Genomic DNA, 6,000 nt, shown 5'->3' on the forward strand with positions numbered 1-6,000 from the left:
GAAGGAATCATCTCTTCCTGGGGTGGGGAACCTGGAGCCTTGTGGCCACATGTGGTCCTTTAGGTCCTCAAGTGTGGCCCTTTGAATCCAAACTTCACAGAACAAGTTTGGATTCAGTCAACGGGCCGCACTTGAGGACCTAGAGGGCCACATGTGGCCTCGAGGCTACAAGTTTCCTCCCCCAATCTATCCCAACCACCTCATTTTACAGATGAGAAACTGAGGCCTCGAGAGAGTATGTGCCCTTGGGCAAGTCAGTTAACCTCCATCAGCCTCAGTCTCCTTATCTGTAAAATGGGTAGAGATCTCTTGGAGATTTCTCCCAACTATAAACCTATAATACTATGCTCAAACAGCCTCATGAGAAATAAGTCCCTGACAGTGGAAATTCAAGCAAAGGCTAATCCTTATTGTCAGGGATGCTCTCAGAGGTATCTGTGTTACATCTAGGTGGTGCTTTATCATTACAATGGGGTTTGTGTTCTTAATTTCATTATATCTTCTCAACAATTTTGTAAGGTCAATAGTTAAGCATTATTATCCCAGTATTCTGGAGGAGGAAATGAGAACCAGTAAGATTTTTTTTCAATGAATTCTTATTATGTGCTTGCTATATACCATATGCTAGGTGTTGGACACACAAGGATAAAAAGGTCAGTGAATCCACATTTTATTTTTGGGGAAGGTGGTAAATAAGTACATTAGTTAAGCATAATACAAGTTAAGCAATGATGGAGCAAAGGAGACATGAAAATAAAACACAATAAAAATGTGTGAGGAGGAAAAGAACACTTAAGCTGGAGATACCAGGGAAGGCTATAACTCTGAAGTTGGACCCTGGGCTGAACCCTGAAGAAAGATAAGGATGCAGAAAGGCTTAGATTAGTAAGGAGAACATTCCTAGCATAGGAAAAGATCTATGTAAATACAATGAAGCAAGATATGGAGTGTTAAGTTCAAGAAATAGCTCACAGTCCAGAAGAACTAGTATTTTGCATACTCAAAGAGGATATGAAATAAGGCTAGAAAGTTGGTTGGAGCCAGATTATATAAGTCTTTAACTGTCTAATTAAGTAGTTTTTTATTTTATCATAAAGATAATAGAAAACCACTAAAGGATTTTTAGCAGAAGAGTAAATGGTCAGAAGCATGCTTTAGAAAATTTATTTTCAGGGGGTGGAGCCAAGATGGAGGCTGGAAAGCAGGGATGTGCCTAAAGCTCTCCCCCAGGACCCTCCAAACACCTATAACAAATGGCTCTGAACAAATTCTAGAACTGCAGAACCCACAAAATAGAAGAGAGCAGCAGGGCTCCAGCCCAGGATTGGCACTGGGTAAGGTCTATTGCACGGAGCTCAAAGCAGAACGGAGGAGAGCCCAGTGTTGGCCGCGCCTGGACCAACCAGACAGGGAGCCGGATAGAACAGGCCCTAGCACCCTGAATCAGGGAGCTGTGGCAGTTACCAGACTTCTCAACCCACAAACACCAAAGACAACAGAGAAGGTTAGTGGGAAAAAACTGTGGGGACAGAGTGAAAGGAGTTCGAGGTTCGGCCACCACCCCAGGGGCAGTGGAGGTGGTGCAGCTACAAAACTACAGCTGCAGTTGCTTCTGGCCCCAGGCCCACTTGGTGGGAGGAATTAAGTGGCAGATCTGAGCAGGAGTGCAGAGTCTGGGTTGGCAGTTCTTGGGGGAGGAGGAGCATTGGTGTGACAGAGCTTGCTGTGTAGAAAAAGCTCTGAAAACAACAACACAGCCCCTCAAGCTTGGGACAAAGTACTCTATACTCTACAAGCAGTCATACTCCCACAAAAAACTCAAGGGTCAAGTAGTTGGCTGGGAACATGGCCAGGCAGCAAAAACGGACTCAGATTGGAATCTTTCTTTGGTGACAAAGTAGACCAAAACATACAGCCAGAAGAAGTCAACAAAGTCAAAGAGCCTACATCAAAAGCCTCTAAGAAAAACATGAACTGCTCTCAGGCCATGGAAGAGCTCAAAAAGGAGTTGGAAAATCGAGTTAGAGAAGTAGAGGAAAAATTGGGAAGAGAAATGAGAGTGATGCGGGAAAACCATAAAAACATAGTCATAAAAAACAAGCCAATGACTTGCTAAAGGAGACCCAAAAAAATACTGAAGAAAATAACACCTTAAAAAATAGACTAACTCAAATGGCAAAAGAGCTCCAAAAAGCCAATGAGGAGAAGAATACCTTGAAAGGCAGAATTAGCCAAAAGCAAAGGAGGTCCAAAAGACCACTGAAGAAAATACTACCTTAAAAATTAGATTGGAACAAGTGGAAGCTAGTGACTTTATGAGAAATCAAGATATTATAAAACAGAACCAAAGGAATGAAAAAATAGAAGACAATGTGAAATATCTTATTGGAAAAACCACTGACCTAGAAAATAGATCCAGGAGAGAGAATTTAAAAATTATTGGACTACCTGAATGCCATGATCAAAAAAAAGAGCCTAGATATCATCTTTCAAGAAATTATCAAGGAGAATTGCCCTCATATTCTAGAGCCAGAGGGTAAAATAGAAATTGAAAGAATCCACTGATTGCCTCCTGAAAAAGATCCCAAAGAGAAAATTCCTAGGAACATTATTGCCAAATTCCAGAGCTCCCAGATCAAGGTGAAAATACTGCAAGCAGCCAGAAAGAAACAATTTGAGTATTGTGGAAACACAGTCAGAATAACACAAGATCTAGCAGCTTCTACATTAAGGGATCAAAGGGCTTGGAATATGATATTCCAGAGGTCAATGGAACTAGGATTAAAACCAAGAATCGCCTACCCAGCAAAACTGAATATCATGCTCCAAGGCAAAATATGGATTTTCAATAAAATAGAGGACTTTCAAACTTTCTCGGTGAAGACCAGAGCTGAATAGAAAATTTGACTTTCAAACACAAGAATCAAAAGAAGCATGAAAAGGTAAACAAGAAAGAGAAATCATAAGGGACTTACTAAAGTTGAACTGTTTTGTTTACATTCCTACATGGAAAGATGATGTGTATAATTCATGAGACCTCAGTATTAGGGTAGCTGAAGGGAATATACATATATAGAGAGACAGAGGGCACAGGGTGAGTTGAATATGAAGGGATGATATCTAAAAAAAATAAAATCAAATTAAGGGATGAGAGAGGAATAAATTGAGAGAGGGAGAAAGAGAGAGATAGAATGGGGTAAATTATCTTGCATAAAAGCGTCAAGAACAAGCAGTTCTGTAGGAAGGGAAGAGGGGGCAGGTGAGGGGGAATGAGTGAATCTTGCTCTCATCGAGTTTGACCTGAGGAGGAAATAACATACACACTCAATTGGGTATCTTACCCCACAGGAAAGAAGGAGGAAGGAGATAAAAAAAGGGGGGACAATAGAAGGGAGGACAGATAGGGGGAGGAGGTAATCAAAAGCAAACACTTTTGAAAAGGGACAGGGTCAAGGGAGAAAATTGAACAAAGGGGAATAGGATAGGAAGGAGCAAAATATAGTTAGTCTTTCACAACATGAGTATTGTGGAAGGGTTTTACGTAATGATACGCATGTGGCCTATGTTGAATTGCTTGCTTTCTTAGGGAAGGTGGGTGGGGAGGGAAGAGGGGAGAGAATTTGGAACTCAAAGCTTTAAAAGCAGATGCTTTAAAAAAGTTGTTTTTGCATGCAAATGGGAAATAAGATATACAGGCAATGGGGCATAGAAATCTATCTTGCCCTACAAGAAAGTAAGGGAAAAGGGGATGGTGGTGGTAGTGGGGTCACAGAAGGGAGGGCTGACTGGGAAATAGGGCAATCAGAATATATGCCATCTTGGAGTGGGGGGGAGGGTTGAAATGGGGAGAAAATTTGTAATTCAAACTCTTGTGAAAATCAATGCTGAAATATAAAAGTATTAAATAAATAAATAAATAGATAAATAAATAAGGAAAGCAACAAAAACAAGATAAAGATAACAAAAACAGAGCTAGAAAAAGTTTCTGGAAATTCATCAGTGTATTGGGAATCAAGATGGTCTCTTAGCACTTATTCAACCAAGTACTCTTGAAGAGTTTGGCCTTTGTTTCCTTAAAAGCTCTACTTTGTCCAATCGAATTCGTATTTCTTCCTGGTGACTTTATACAAGGGTTTCAAAATCTGTCCCAAGTGTGGGATGTGGTGTCTCCAATAACGAAATAGCCCTATGAACTTTTGGGCCTCTTTCTTATTAGTAGGGGTGGGAAAATCCTGGATTTTTTGTCAAGCGTTTGGGGGGAATTTCTCGCAGTCCTTATTCTACTGCATCCCCCAAAATTTTACAGTCTGAACTGGCCCTTGAACTTTTGCAGGGTTAATTTTCCATCCTTTGCTTTTCATATAGTCAATTAATAGTGTCAAACTCCTCTCCATTTCTTTTATATATTCTCCCTGTATCATGATGTCATCTATGTAGTGGGTAAGCTGTACACCAGGTAACTTTAATTCATCTAAATGCTCAGCTACAATCCTGTGGCAAATAGTTGGGCTATGAAGATATCCTTGTGGCAGGTGTGTAAATGTATACTGTCAGCCTTGCCAAGTAAAAGCAAACTGGTCCCATTGCTTGGGGTCTATTGGGATTGTAAAGAAGGCATTGGCCAAATCAGTAACTGCATACCAAGTCCCTTCATGTTTCTGTATTCTCCCTATTAAAGTAACAGTATCTGGAACAGCAAAAAAAAAAAAAAAAAAAAAAAGAAATTTTATTTTCATAGCTGTTGTGAAGTATATATTGGAAAGAAAACAGACTGGACATAGGGAGATGACTAGGAGGCATAAAAAGACCAAAACCTACCAGGATTTCCCCCTCCTCCTACAACATGGGTTAGACTAGTTTTTCCCTAAAAGGCAACAAATCTGTCCTCTGAACTTGATGAGCCCAGGAGGAAAAAAGGAAGGAAGGACACAACCATTTTTTAAGTGCGTAATATGTTCCAGGCACTGTGCTAAGTGATTGGCAAATATTATTTTATCTTCACAACAGTCCTGGGAAGTAGATGGTATTATTAATCTCATTTTACAGTTGAGGAAATTGAGGCAAACAGAGATTAAAGTGACTTGTCCAGAGTCACACCACTAGTGTCTGAAGCTAGATTTGAAATCAAGTCTTTCTGACTCCAGGCCTAGTGCTCTATCCATTGAATAACCTAGCTGTCTAGAGTCAAGGTTGAAGTGGTATTTCCTGTGTCAAAGCTTCTTGGTAGCCTCTGACCATATTGATATGGCTTCCTGACTATGTCAGGGCATAAAAAAAGGACCATCCATATAGAGTTGAATCCTTCAGGCTTGGCAAATGTCCTAAGATCATGCAAGTCACCACACCCTCCCTTGCACACCAGACATGTTTCTGCATGGAGAGAGGTAAGATTAAATCAACCAGAACTAACTGCTGGAATAACTTTTCTGAATATCCTTTGTATGTTATGGTTAAGTAAACTTCCTTTTGTTATAATGATCAATGAGTGCCTCACTTTGTCCCGACATCAGCTGAACTAAGAGACTGGCCTAAGTGAAGCTGGTTACTAGGAGGTGGCTATTACAGTAGACCAGAGAGGCAGTGATAGTGGCCTCATTTAGAATGGTAGTGGTATGAGTAGAAAGAGGGGAATAATAGATAGAGGAGATGTTGTGGATGTAGAATTGCAAGAATTTATCAATTGGCTGGATGGGGGGGCAGTAAAGGAGAGTAGTAAAGGAGTAGTAAAGGAGAAAGAAACAAAGAATGATTCAGATTTTGAAACTAAAATACTGGGAAGATGGAGTTTATTCCACATAAAAAGAGGAAAGCTTGGAGAAGAGATAAGTTTTGTTTTTTTATTGGGTTTTTTTTAGGCATGTGGGGGACAGAATTCACTCAGTGCCTACTGTATTTAGGCACAGGAAAGATCATGAGTTTTTGATATCTAATTGGAAATACAGGAATGAAGTTCAGGAGAGAGATTACGGCTAGACTCCTGAGAGTCACATGCATAGAAGT

The sequence above is a fragment of the Trichosurus vulpecula genome, chromosome 1, assembly GCF_011100635.1.
Source record: "Trichosurus vulpecula isolate mTriVul1 chromosome 1, mTriVul1.pri, whole genome shotgun sequence".
Taxonomy (NCBI): domain Eukaryota; kingdom Metazoa; phylum Chordata; class Mammalia; order Diprotodontia; family Phalangeridae; genus Trichosurus; species Trichosurus vulpecula.